We start from the raw sequence: 15,322 nt of genomic DNA, 5'->3' as shown, positions 1-15,322 counted from the left end.
CTTACAGTACAGAAATTTTTCCTAATATCCAATCTAAACCTCCCCTGGCACAACTTGAGGCCATTTCCTCTCGTCCTATCACTAGTTACTGGAGAAGAGACCCAGTTGCTAAACAACCCCAGTTCCCTCAGCCGCTCCTCATAAGACTTGTTCTCCAGACCCCTCACCAGCCTCGTTGCCCTTCTCTGGACACGCTCCAGCACCTCAACGTCCTTCTTGTAGTGAGGGGCCCAAAACTGAACACAGTATTCGAGGTGCGGCCTCACCAGTGCCGAGTACAGGGGCACGATCACTTCCCTCGTCCTGCTGGCCCCACTGTTTCTGATACAGGCCAGGATGCCATTGGCCTTCTTGGCCGCCTGGGCACACTGCCGCCTCATGTTCAGCCGGCTGTTGACCAGCACCCCCAGGTCCTTTTCTGCCAGGCAGCTTTCCAGCCACTCTTCCCCAAGCCTGTAGCGCTGCATGGGGTTGTTGTGGCCGAAGTGCAGGACCCGGCACTTGGCCTTGTTGAACCTCATACAATTGGCCTGGGCCCATCGATCCAGCCTGTCCAGGTCCCTCTGCAGAGCCTTCCTACCCTCGAGCAGATCAACACTCCCACCCAACTTGGTGTCGCCTGCAAACTTACTGAGGGTGAAGAAACAAAGTTTACTGCAGTTGGACAAGGGAAGGGCTAAGGCTATTGCATATTGAGTCAAGACAACAATTTTGACATTCAGAACAGTAAATAATTTGTCAGACCTATCCTGCAACTGCTGCCTGGACAGGACATTTGTTTCCTTTCCACTGTGACTCATGGTCACAATTAATCTTCATTACAGTAGTACTGCAGCAGCCAGTAGAGAATCACTGTGTATGCCACACCGATCTCAGCTCGTAGGCTGAGTAGGTGGTGGGCAGGAGGGAGGAAAAACACGTGGGTGCAGCAAATGGAGCTGAGCAGGGACGTGGTTACAGTAGTCAGTGCTGTTAGAACACGCCAGCTGGACTTCTGGAGGTTCAATAGCGCCTGCCTTTTTCTTAGATGATATGTATAAATCTTCTGTGAATGGAGTTAACTTTCCTTAGTTTTCTCTTCACCTTGTTCCAATTTCTCACTCTTGCATGGCTCAGAAAAAGGCTGAGCTGGGCATTCTGAAAAACAGAATTGATGCAGTAGGTAAGCTTGGATAAAGTCTTCACCTAACATTGCAGTTAGACATTTCTCTATATCACAAACAAGTGAACTGAAGACGTTATAGAAATCTTTTTCAAACAAAATGTAGGGAAAATACGGCAGGTGAAGAAGCACACAAAATCAGGGTGATCATCCACTAGAGAGAAAGTAAAAAAAAAAAGCTCTCTCCTTAATTAAAAATGGGAAAAGGTCAATAAAAAAACAGTGCTGGCGAAGTCCTGATTAAGCCAGATATGTAAAACCAGACAGATTATTAAGGTGCTATGTAAATCATATAACTCTAAAAAAATAAGGCAAATGAAGTGAAATGCCTAGTTTTATTTGAGGATATTAGCCAAATAAGTGTTTCAGAGCCTTGATGGAAGGAAACCCATCAACCCGTAATATCAATCTACAAAGTATGTATGAATGGCAGAGTAAGTCCCACCACTGGAGGAAAGCTCTTATACATTAGGAGTGAAGAGTTCACGCTATCAGGAGGAACCCAGAATCCCAGATATAAACAGAAAGAATGAAATCCTACAGCTGTACTACCTGCTGCTTCGTCTGGGTGAGGACAGGGATTGTGAAAAGCTGAAGGAAACCAAAGAGGCTGTAAAGGCAAAAAACACGTGATAAGGTGTGATATAAAGAGCAGATGTTTAGACCCCATAAATGTATGTTTCAAAATATGACCATAGAAAAGCTATTAAAAATGAGCATATTGTTTGGAAATTTGTCATCATTTAAAAAATCAAAAATAAAAAGGACCCACTATGGAAATACTTAATTTCAAAATAAAAGATTCCACAAAGCTGAGGAAATTTGCTGGAATCAACTTTAAAGGAGCAAATATGGTATGGAAAAAAAACCCCAAACCAAAACTGGTGCAATTACATTAGCACTTACTAAAAAAAAAATTAATCCTACAAGCTGGCATGGTAAAACAGCTAATCAAAGAGTTTTATTGCAAATAAATAAGCCTTCAGAAGGTGGAACTCATGTCCAAACAAGGAAAACAGCATAAGCACATGGAAAGATCCCTCGAGTGCTGATACAGGCAGCGAGACAGGTTTAACCTCCAGCTCTTGAAGTCCCCAGCCATGGGTTGTTGAGGTTGGGAGTACATACCAAGGAAAATCTCCCCCTGAGCTCTTCCCTTTTATACTCCTTCCCTGGCACTGGGCACTTTCAGGTGTGTGATAAAGAGCTAGGTGAGCCATTGCTCTGACCCAGCATGGATATTTTCGGGTATGTTCGTATGGGAATGCTCATCCTCCTTTTCACGTACCACTGCCGCAGTGTGCTAGGAGTTTTCTGAGCGAGAGGGCATTGCTGAGTGCATTTTGGATATTTCAAGGTCAAATGGCTCCTGAGCTGAGTTTTGTGTTTGTTTGCTTGTTTCTGGTTAACAGTGCTATTTCGGTTGCTTGAGTTTATTTAGTCATTCTGTGTCCTTGTGCTGTTCCTACCCAAACATTTGATCAAACAAGGTGTGACTGTAGGGGCTTTTTGTCACCTGAAGGGGAAGCAGTTACCCTGCGCAGCTCAGAGGTGAAGTTAATTAGCAGAAACGTAGTTATAAAAAGACACCCAAGGGAAATGTGAAGGAAAATGCACCGTCCCCCCCCAAATCACAGCAGCTCCCCTTGTTACAAGGCCAGTGACAAAGCACAGCTGGGACCCGTTTCCAGCAACGCGGAAAACAGTGCTGCACTGCTCCCTGACAGCTGGTTAGCATCTCTGCAACATCATTGGATATACACAAGATACTGTTGTTTTTCTTTGGTAAAAGGTTGGTTTGTGGCTTTAAAGTATTTTGCTACTAGGCTTTTTTAGGGGCATAAATTGTAAAGGAGAATGTTTTTTCTTTTGAATGCTAGTGTCAATCATTGAGAATAGCAAAGAAATAAAATGTTTGTAAAGGAGAATGTTTTTTCTTTTGAATGCTAGTGTCAATCATTGAGAAATAGCAAAGAAATGAGCCCTCATTAATCATAAAAGTCCTTGTGGAAAGCAAATATTGAGCAGGCACATGTTAGAAATTGTCTTATGTCAGGTCTGCTTGCAGGCAAGGCTGATGTGGAAGCCTTCCTCGTCGTACTGTGCAGTAATGCTCATTCTGTCCTACGGATGCTGATTTCATTAGGGGTTAGCTAAAAACCAAGATTCATTTGGAAGGCAATTACCCCTTTGCCTCCATCCCTGCAGTTTCTCAGACAGATGTGTGACTGGATAAAAGTTGACAACCATAGAGAACGAGTTCAAGACTAGACAGAATATTACAGTCCAGTAATTTCCCCCCTCACTCCCTGTACCAGGAGGTAAGCCCCGCATTTTTCAAAATGTTTTCATCAATAAAATTTGTATTTTTTTGTACTGGATTTAGAATAGAATAAATTGGGTAAGTAGAAATATGGCAACGCTTGAAATACCATAAGTGGAGCTCATATTTTTTTGTATCTGGACTCTTGCTTTCCAAATTCTCTTTCTTGCCACTGATTTCATAAAAATTCTATTCCAGGAGTCTAGAGATACTGAAATATGGCAGTTGTTACAGGACTTCATTATATACTCAGCTAGGGAAGCAAAGGCAGTATGTGATTAGGAAATCTGCTAAAGGAAAATAATCTCTCAGTTGTTTGTCCTTTAGGATCAAATGTCTTTGGAGCAAATTTTAGTCCCTGTGTAGAGATTTTTAGAAGGGTTAGTAAGGGAATATTTATTACCCAGTAGACTTAAGTATTTTAGTGCAATGAAATGAAACAGAAGTCAAGGTATCAATCTAAAACATAAAAGAACAAGTTTTTTTCTATAACTTAAAATGTTTAAGAAATGTCACTTGACATAATATGTGGTGGTTTGGTTTCTCTGACAATAGGAAATAAGTTGATCTGTGTGAGGGAAAATGACATGGTGTCTGGCTCTTTAGTCTAACAACTTGTGCAAATAAAAGAGGAATCAAAAGAACATTTCACGTGTCGGCAGGTCATGTGATAGGGAGTAATCCCATTCACCAATATTTTACAATCTCACAATGCCTAAAGACATTGTATAAAGCCAGAAAAACCCTCAATGAGATCTTATATATAATTTCAGGAGACAAAAGAGCTATAGAAGGCATGAGAGGTTTCCTACAGCGAGCCCAGAAGCAAAGCGGTAACACGGTCTCAGTTCTGCAGTGGTGCTGCTGGGGTGGGTGACCTGACCAACACCCTGAACAGCCTCTCACCGGTGGCCCCCAGAGCCCCAGCCCAGGAGAGAAGCCACAGCCCTGCCCTGACATGAGCTGTGTGTTCCCATCAGGTCCAGCTTTGAAACCATGAGTTCTGTCTTTTTATACATATGTTTATATATGTTTGTGCTTGTATGTATGTATATGTATAGATTCAGATATCATCCTTGTCAGCAGTTTTCAGCACTTATCTTATGGAGAGGAAGGGAAAACATAAGCAGTTCCTTCAGAAGTGTTTTTGACATAAATCCCAGGGTGTCCCACTTTATAATATTTTTTTCCTTAAGTGCTTGGTAGATGAACTCCTGTTACTCCAGCTTTTTCAGTTGCTGCTGAAATAGCAGTCTGTGGAAGGAGTGTTTCTTCCAAGGTTCGTTTTTTGACTTAAAAAAATTGTAAAGAGTGGAAGAGGAAGAGGTGGACCATGTAAACTCACTCTGAACTGTTTTACATTAATTGAATTTTACTTAGGTGTCTAAATCATTTAGGTACTGAGCTTTAATTTTGAGGCATTCCATGTATTTTTGAAAATGTTGGCTTGGTTAGATTACTCAGCAACATTGCTAAATACAAAATCTGCAGCAACTTTAAGACTGAATTCAGACCTCCTTTATGTCAGCAGGAGTCCTGTTACTTGGAGCTGAACTGGCTCTCCAGACGCAGTCCCACTGCAGGAGAGCTAAGGATTCATCCCTTCTGCCTCCAGCACCCAAACCGAGGTGCCTGAGTGAGGAGTCTGGTCGTGTCCAGCTCCATCCATAGCCAGGGAAAACAGGAGCTCAGCGGGGCTGAGCACAGCCTTAGGTAACATGTCCTTCTCCACTGACTGCAGAAGGAGCTCAAGGCTCTGGTAAGTGCCTTGGTTCTGCACTATGGACCTCGGGCAGAGCCCCTGCATGGCACGGATAAGGATTTGCCAAGTTGTCTTCCAGTACTGCATCACCAAATGCAGCTCTCGGAGGCTTGACAGCAGCATGCCTGACTTCACCAGAGGTAGGAGAAAGGGAAAACAAAGCAGGTTTTGGTGTCCTGCTCCACATTCACCGTATTAGTTCAAGAGACCTCTCAATTTTCTCATCCTGTGAGGCAGCAAGGTCAGTTATCTGCATAGCTTCTCCTGTCCTCCTCTGTTTGGATGGACGCTGCAGCTTTTCCAAAATACTGATAGGAAAGGGCTGGATTTGGCACAAAGCTTTGAGGATTCTTTGCAAAGAGCATCTTCAACTTGTGCTGAAATAAATGGGAGTTAGTTAATTTTTTCTCAGTGGATATCCATCATCTAATGGGCTACAATATCTTACTTAACTGCACTGCAGCAAACAAAGTGTGTTCCACAGAAACTTAGCCAGGTATTGGAAGACAGCAAAAGAGATATTTATGCTTTGGGTTTTTTTTTAATTTTAAACTGTCCTTAGCTTCTGAAGAAAAAGTTTGCAGCTAGTCACACAAAGGCATGCTCCTTCCCGAGAGTTGCTCCATTGCATTATACCAACAAAGCAATAAATTTGGTGACGTGCATACAACATACCACTTCTTAGAAACTGTCGTAGTCGGTCTTCTTGAAACCACGACAGTTAACATTAAAATTCATGTTCACGTTGTCTACAGAATAAATAGGGAATACCTTGTTCTTTTCATCACATTATGTTACTTGTGGATTATATTTTGTACATATTGTTTGATCTGAACTTAAGCATGTACCTAACTGCAAGTCATCTCTTAAAATGCAGCATTTGAGTACAATGATTGGTTTGGTGAAAGAGATGAGATACAGCACTTTTTTGTCTCGTGGTCCACCTTCCGTAAAATAAGCAAACAGTGAACCACCTTTTTTCTAAATCCGCGAAATTTCATTCAGGTCAGACTCGCTTCTGTTGATAGTTTCATAGAAATGTGATAGATTTTGTAATTCATCTGCCTTTAAGATAAAAATGTTTCAAATTTCAAACAACTAAGTCAAAGCATGCTGAATTATTCTAAACAGGAGAATAGTGCTGTTAAATGGTCTTCTTTATAGGCACAGAAACAGAAATAGAAAATGTCAAAAGGTTTTATCATGCTATTGGGAAAATTAGAAGAGATTCAAAGACATTGTGACAATGTGATAACGTACATGTTATGCCTGGGGGAAAAAATGCCAAAATGCATCTTCCTATATATGAATGGTCTCTGGTAAGACTGGTGATATTAGAGTCTGGTCGTTTTTGCAGTGCTTCATTTGTATCAGGAGTGTAATATCCAAGCTTTATGTTGTGTGATCAACTTAGGAAATGAATCTGCCCTACACAAAGCCTGGATTGGCAATGGAAATGAAGAAAATACTCTTCTCATCAGTTACTACTCAAAAGTTACATCACACATACACCACTTAAGTAGCACACCTGCACAATGTTGTTGCTGATTACAGCTGTTCTCAAAGCTCCTTGTCATGGTTGATGCAGCACTTTAAATACTTTGAGAGTACAGCCAGGTCCTCCGTCGCCTCAGGTGCTTGACTTTGGTTCAGTGACACAGAATCTGAAATTAAACTGCTATATTTAATTGATTTTTGGGGGTCAGTTTTGTTTTGTCTGAGTATCTCACTGGCAGTTGCCGCATTGTTGGGAAGGGAGCAGAAGCTTTTGGCATTGGCCATCTGAGAGTTTGCTGGCAGGAATAATCAGGTAGCTCGGAGCCTGCTGAAATGTTGGTGGGATAGTCAGCAAATCACTTTTGACTGCTTCGAGCTGGAGCCAAGTGTTTCATATTTACATCATATTTATCTGTGGAGAATTAATCTGGTACTCCAGAAGGGTGGAAACTGCTTAAGAATCTGTTACACTGGGTCCCAAACTGCCAATACTGTGGATGTCACGCTTCCAGGAATAAAAGCATATGTGCTCATTTTTAATTCAGAGTCTCTAAATATGTCTTCTGCTGTGAGAATAATTTGCTAGTCTGCATAAACTTTTCTATTACTGTTTCTGTTGAGCAACATAGAGACAGACAGCGTTCTATATTTTTCTCAAGTGACTCACATTGCTATAACTTTATTTTATTAGCCGTGAGATATAGTTCAGAACAGATGTATTCTCAGGGCTTAATACGTGCTGTATATTGAACTGGCAGTATAAGGCACATGGAAGAAACAATTCTACTCCAACTAGAAAACCTTGGTCTGCTTCTCATGTTGACATCTAACCTGAGAAAAAAAATACTGTGCTAAGGGAAATGGCAGAATAGTCGACAAAGATGAAAAGACATCTGACAGAAGGAGAGAATGGCAATTGGTTTGACAGCAGAAGAATCCCAGAAATTGTATCTTTTTCTAATTCTGGACAAAACTTACAAATTACTACATTTTGCAAGTTGTCTTATTCACAGCTGTTCTGACTAGATAAGGACTGGCCACTGAACTCAAGCGCGTTGTTCTGACCTTGCACCAGCTCCACAGTAAAAGATGGGTCCAAGGCACTGAATCACTGAATCAGAGAAATACTCTTCATTGTGGACTAACATTCCCATTGTGGCTGAAAACAGTTAAGTAGATTTTGACTTGGACAGAAATGGAGCCAATTAAAGTCCAAACTGTTAAATGGGAGGAAATGAGAACTTTTTGCCAAGGTTTTGTGCAGTAAAAACTAATTAGCCCTGCAGGGCTTGCCTTGTTAATTTTACTGAAAAGCCATTGTCATAAGCATATGTACACATATTTACCCATGCACAAACATGAACACACATGACTGTAGATGTGTACAGAAACGATGCACAATGTTGTCTTGCGTACTTAGTTAATAATTTCATGGAAAAACAAGGGAACCACTGTATCTGGTCTACTCTGGCTTTATATTGACTGAAAGATAATGGAGAAATAACATAGAATAAGGAGAAACTAGGGCTTCACTAATCCAAAATTGGCCTCATAATGGAGTCTTGCTGTATTCTGGCTTTTAGATGAATGGTTTCTGTTTATATGCTCTCTGGGATAATAGTTGCTTTCTTTTTGTAAGATGTGATCCAGCCTCTCAGGAATTTCTGAAAACTTTCTTTCTTACATCCACTAAACACTCTCTTAAGAATTTAGCACAGAAGTTTTAGCAAATGAAAAGAGCAGGTAGTTTTCGATAGGCTCATGAGTTACTCTTAAGGCTGTTCAAGGGATATCTTCATCATCGTGGATTTGTGTCACGATCCAAACCAGCGTGCGTATGATAGATCTGGAACACAGAATATCAGGTTTACAGACAGACAGACATGTCAGGTAAGTGAGAAAGTACTTTAATTTTTCAGGTTGATGGGAAATAGGCATCTGAAGGAAACAACAATATTTTCCATTACATTTTAATATTGCCTTGCACCCATTTTTATAACATGAGCTCACTGTAGGAGCTCGGTTCTGGAAAGATACGGTGCAGCTGAGTGCAGTGAGGTAGGGTCCAAACAAAATAACACTGACGCTGGGTTTGGATTAGGTATTTACTTCCCGCCTCTCTGAGTTTACAGCCTATTGTAGGAGGCAGAGATAGTACGCAATATGCTGCAATATACAAAGCTGCCATGGAAAGACAGGTCTGAGGGCTAGAATTGAAAATTGTCATTGCCTGACAAATCTACAAAACTAACTTACTGAGAACTGGTGTCATTTACTGAGAGCTGCTGTTGCCTCCCCCCCACCCCATACAGTTTGCCAACGGTAGACTGCAAAGGCTCTGGGTTCTGAGCTTGCTTTTAAAAAAAATTGTCAACACAGTGAAGCAGAAGTTGTCAACAGAAGTTCAGGAAAATCAGCAAATCTATCAAGAGTTGTTACACCTGGCAGCGTTCTGTTACCTATTAAGTAGCTGGCCATCTGAAAGCATGACTAGCAGGAGCTAAATCAGCTCCCACTCAGAGCTGCAGCGTGCAATGTAAACTGGAGTGCCAGGGCTTACCACTGCAGCATGTCTCTTAGCCCATCAGTGACGTCTGATAAGCACGGTCACACGTCTGTGTCAGCTAATACTATTACAAGACTCCAGAGTGGTTAAACAGCAGGCTGGCAGATACGTTAGATACCTATATGGTACGCTTGGTTACTTGTTCTTCCTCTCCGCTCCACTTTTCCTTTCCAGTACCTATGCTTTAAGTTCATTAAAAAATGAGTCAAATGCTAAATCCTGAATTTCTGAGGCTGTCGCATTTATTCAGAGTAGTCCTCATCTTTTCCCTGTGTATGCAGAGATTATAGGTTTAAACTCCCACACCGTTCCTGGGATAATGACATAAACTCAAAGCATAAATGTGGACTATCTAATTTTAGTCAGGTGGCAGTAAATTTTCCTGTATAAATGCAGCGTGTCATCTTTCTTTGAGGAGAAAACAAAACAACTAAATATACTGCTCACATTAACCTCTTTGCTAACGCAGAACATCAACTGCTACTTAAAGAAGTTTTCATTTTCTTTAGCTTCAGTTTCTTTTCACAAGTATGAATTGGTGGTTACAGATTATACATCCAGAGTGAAGATATGTCCAAGCAAAAGGGTTGAAAAAAATTATTTCTTGTATTTTCGCCCCATCCCATATTCTGAAATAATACTTAGCGATGGTAGAGCATTGGCTTTGCTAACATCTTAACATATATATTTATTCCTATTAATTTTTCTTGACCCGAGAAGGGCAACAACAGAGGATGGGGACACAACACAGCTCTCAGCAAATCCTGCTGTAATCGCCTTTCCAATTAAAAAAGAAGTGGCTGTCTAAAGCAAGACAAAGACATTTGCATTCATCACAGCAAATTCTATCCCAGGTGTAAGTATGCAAAAGTATCAAGAATTATGCCTGAGAAATCTGTGTACCTGTGTTGCCTGGGCTCAGTTTCTGTACATTATTATGTTGTATTGCTTTGGAGTAATTTTATGAATGTGGGACTTTAAACAAGAACTATATAACTAAAAGTGATAGCCTGCCGTCTGCATTCATACCTTACACCTTTCACATCAGTGAACTGCTCACAGAATAGAATGAAAAAGAAGTAAAATCTGGTCCTTTATGTATTTCAGAACAAAAAAGATATTTAAAACAGATTGTGTAATTATCTTTGAAAAGGGATCCATTCTTAGTCCAACTGAAGGATTATGCTGTGTTTTAGAGAGGTTTTGGGGTACAGTGAATATCTGACAGATAAGGTGATTTCCTTGCTGAATTAAGCTGAGCAGAGGACTCAGAAGACATGAACATTATAAGTGGCTGTAATCTGCTTTGATGGGTTTAGAAAGTCAACAGACAAAAATAATACAAGAGGTCATTAAACAGCAGTGTGCAAGGTTTCATGTCATCAAGATGTCTGGTGCCGTGTGCTGGATGTCCTGAAGTATTCACTGAACCTAGGTCATGAAACCCAAGGCAGGACATTGACAACAGAGTAAAGCTTGTAAGATCTATGTGGAGAGGCTTAGACACACTATGAGATTATGTCTGTCAGTTGAAAGAGCAATGTCAAAGCCCACACAGGCATAATTAAACATTTTGAAGCAATACAGTAATTTCACAGACTCTCAAAATGTAATATTGAATACTGTGTTGGCTTCTTTATCCTACAGAATAGTTTTAAGACAGTTCCAGAATACCTTGAAACTCTGTCCTTGAAATTGAGCTGGAAACTTCCTTGGAGAAGAAAGTTTCTGCAGATTTTTATCCTATCAATGCTTTCAAATGCGTAACATAAACACAAATAGAATATCACGAAGAACATCAAATTTTGGTGATGATTGTCAAATGAATGATTATGTTTTCTCCCGTGGGTAAGTGTCTCAAGATACGTGGAGGATGATTTGATCTAAGATTTCTGGGAAGATGTCTTTAACGTGCATTTTGATGCAGGCTCTGTGTACGAAAGGCATAGCCTTCGCTTCTTCACTGTTTTCAGTCACAGAACAAACGGCAAGCACTGGACAAGTGATGTTCAGAAGGAGAACTCTGTTGTGGTTTAACCCGTCAGGCAGCTAAACACCACACAGCCGTTCGCTCACTCCCCACCCCAGTGGGATGGGGGAGAGAATCGGGGGAAAAAAAAGTAAAATTCATGGGTTGAGATAAAGTCAGTTTAATAGGACAGAAAAGGAAGGGGAAATAATACTAATGATAAAAGAATATACAAAATAAGTGATGCACATTGCAGTTTCTCACCACCCACTGACTGATGCCCAGCCAGTTCCCGAGCAGCGGTCACCACCCCCTGACCAACTCCCCCCCCAGTTTATATACTGAGCATGACGTCACATGGTATGGAATATCCCTTTGGCCAGTTTGGGTCAGCTGTCCTGGCTGTGCCCCCTCCCAGCTTCTCGCTGGCAGGGCATGGGAAGCTGAAAAGTCCTTGACTAGTGTGAGGACTGCTTAGCAACAACTAAAACATCAGTGTGTTATCAACATTATTCTCATCCTAAATCCAAAACACAGCACTGTACCAGCTACTAGGAGGAAAATGAACTCTATCCCAGCCGGAACCAGGACACCTCCCATGAACCAGCACCTCCCTATGGCATAGAGCAAATGACTGTCCATTTGAGGGGCTTGGGAAAGTTGCCAGCTCAACAGAAGTTTCACATTTATACTCCAGGGCTATATATTACGAATTTGTAAAACAGGACATGTTAAAATCAGAAGAAAATGCAGTTCTTTTTGTACAAAGAGGACACATAGCTTTTTCCTGTATTACAGAAGAGTGCGTATGGGGAAAAGACAAAGGGAAGTTAAGTGAAGGCCCAGGACTAAAACCAGTTCTGCCACAGATAGTCTGACCATGTCAAGGTCAGATCCAGATTGATCATTACAGAATGTCCTATTAACTGCATTAGGTTTTACCTTTGTGTATTTTGGCAGGCACTCATCAACTGCAAACTAAAATATTTTTCTATTTCTATAAAAGCATGTTTTCTGTACAAGTTACTCAGGAGTTACCAGGAGCTCAGAGACTTGCGTGGCAAAAGCCACGTGAGTAGATAATAATCAGATAAACCACACCATGTTACAAGGAGAAGGAGCAGGCGACTGAGCTTCTTTCTGTTCCTGTCATTTTGTCTGCTTGCTTGAGATTAGTTGTATGACCATGTTTTGTCCATTGTAGAATAATAGAAAGAAAAGTATATAAAAAAAGAAGCAAACATAGGTACGGTGAAGCTAATCACCAACTTGGGCAGAACAGAATAATTAAGACTTTATAGGAGGAAGGCAGGAAGGGTCGTGAGACCAATGCAGTTTTCAAGTAAATTCTAAACTACTAGGTGAATCTTAAATTGCATGTTTCCTTCTCAAGCTCCATTTGTGCACAACACAATCTGAGGTTTTCCCCTTTGCCTGTGTATCCATACAGCATGGCAGCCCTGATAGAAGTTAATGGAAATCTTCTCTGAGTAAGGACTTCAAGGTATTTTTTGATACAGTGCAATAAATTACTCTTGCCTCTCTGTTCTCCTCTTCTTTTTACAAGCTTTACTGAAACTATAATCATAGAGACCTCCTTGCAACAGAAACAAAACCTGTGATACTGACATAAATCTCAGGTCCATTCCTTTTGTTTGTAGAAAGATGATGCCTGAGGACCTAGACCTGCTGCTCTGCGGTATGGCTGGAGGCTGACACTAGAGTTGCTGACCTAAGGAGACTCATCCCAGAGTGGAAAGAAACCTACCCTTTCTTTCCATTACTGCAGTGGGGTGAGCCATTTGACAGTAGCATCGTTCCCGGTGACCTCTGGTTGTGTATGACACTTTGGAAGCTGGTGGCAGGCACTGTGATTTCAGAAGTGTTCTCCAAGCTTTTCTCAGTTGCTCAGGGAAGTGTCTTAGGAAACAGGCTGGCCTGTGATCAAGGAAACACATTTCTTCCAGACTCATCCAGAGCCACCTTTTACTTCCTCGGCTCTCGATCAGAGTCACCATTGCTTTGTGGGCATGAGGATATACCAAAGGCAGAAAAGTGTGATTAATTTAGGATCTCTATGTAATCTGTTGAATTTGGTCACATGTGGGATACATTTTGATAGGACTGCGCAGGTGTTAATTGCTCCAGGAAAATATTTGCCTGCATATTTCCTTCCATCTCTGAGAAAGACACTGCAAATAAAAAATCACTGTATGATCCAAATCCACCACCAGGAGACAGAGGTTTGAGTACCTAAATTTTGCTCTCGACATTCATATATTTCGGCTATAAATTCTGCCTGCAAAGAGACTCCTGTCTTCTCTAAATTGAGCAGTATTTCAGGCTTCTAGAGCACTCACTCACAAGCACCACAGATTTTATGCGTGTTAGTTTTTGTTTACCCGCTGTAAATGACAGATTAGCATTTAAATGCTTTTGTCGCAGTTATCTCTCTTTTGGATGTCAAAACAAACAAGCCATTATGTTTCCCTCAAAATAACGCTGGCTGTTGTTCACAATGATTTCCTGCCATTTTCCCCACTCTACAGAAACGGCTGAGCAGGGAACATTTCACAGTACATACTGAAATCTAAAGTTCTTCTGAAATCTATCATTCATGGCAAATTAAGTCTAGCACGCACTCAGAAAGCAGTTACATTCAGTGAGGAGTCACGGAGGCATACTCTGAGTAGCAGGAATTTGTCAGTATAGTTTTTCCCTATTTTTCCTCTTTTTTCCTATTTTCCTTTTTATCCTATCTCCTGATGCTTCATTTTTCCCCTCTTTCTTTGGGTTGTATTGTCCTCCACAGCCCAGTTTCTTGTCTTCCCTCCAGCACTGCAAGTCCTCCTCTCTTTGTCTTTCTCCAAGAGTTTCCATGCCTTTTTGGTTTTTCCTCCAACCCTCTGCTCAGTTGGATTTACTCTTTCCATAACTTTTGTCATTTATAACTTGTACCCTGTCTCTGTCTAATTTCTTTTCCTCCTGTCTCTACAGCATCTCTATCACATCAGTAGATACAGTCAGAGATTATCCAGTCTTCTGATTTCTAGACTTTCCCCTGGTGCAGGGGAAAGACTGGGTTGGCTGTTTGAGGGCGACAGGAGTCCTCAGAAGGATCTATATGTGACCTGTCCCCATCATGAAGGTACATGAACAGTCTGACCTTGCTGGCTATCTTTATATGCAGGAGACAATCTCACAAATTTCAAGGAGTATCTTGTACTCAGCACAAGTAATTCTTGATAATTTTTACTTTTGCATGAAGGAATTTACTGTCTCATCATGCAGCCATTCCTCTGGCAACATCATACAATTTTAAAACAACTACATGACATTTTTAATCAGTTCGCAGCACTTTAGATCTACCCTCCAGCAGGAGTTTGAGAAATACTTGCTTAAAAAGAGCATGTTGTGGAGATGTGCATTTAAAATTGGGAACAGCAGTACTGCGAGGAAGTCTGCAGCACCTCCTCACAAGGATCCCTGTAAGATCTGCATGTGGTTCTGGTCCCAGTGAGTGTGTTGGCCCTCTGACGTTACGCGGGTTTGAAGGAAACATAAAAACATCTAAGTGACATCAAAGTTGAAACTCCCCCAACTGTAGCTTGATTTGGCACCAAGGAAGGGAGTGCTGTGCGTTTCTCACAATGTTTAATTGTTTTCAGAAAGAGCTTTCAGAGTCAGAAAGAGTCAGAAAAAGACTTCATAAATGCACAGTATTAGATTAGTATTAGATACAAATGTCAGATTTTTATTAGGTAGGTGTCCTGGTTCCGGCTGGGATAGAGTTAATTTTCTTCCTAGTAGCTGGTACAGTGCTGCGTTTTGGATTTAGGATGAGAACAATGTTGATAACACACCGATGTTTTAGTTGTTGCTAAGCAGTGTTTATACTAAGTCAAGGACTTTTTCAGCTTCCCATGCTCTGCTCACCCCACGAGTTTTCTTACTTTTGCCTTTCTGATTCTCTCCCCCATCCCACCAGGGGAAGGGGGGAGGGTGAGCAAGCGGCTGGGGGGTGTTGGGTGCTGGTCTGGGGG

At 41.2% G+C, this 15,322-nt stretch overlaps 1 protein-coding gene across 1 annotated transcript in view; it reads left to right on the top strand.

The window, feature by feature from the left end:
- Window positions 1-15,322, top strand: part of KCNB2 (potassium voltage-gated channel subfamily B member 2) — a 192,577-nt gene that overhangs the window by 17,793 nt on the left and 159,462 nt on the right. The window lies entirely within an intron of this gene.

Source organism: Aptenodytes forsteri, unplaced genomic scaffold (assembly GCF_000699145.1).
Source record: "Aptenodytes forsteri isolate BGI_AS27 unplaced genomic scaffold, ASM69914v1 Scaffold62, whole genome shotgun sequence".
NCBI classification, from domain to species: domain Eukaryota; kingdom Metazoa; phylum Chordata; class Aves; order Sphenisciformes; family Spheniscidae; genus Aptenodytes; species Aptenodytes forsteri.
This window is presented reverse-complemented; position numbering and strand designations above follow the sequence as displayed.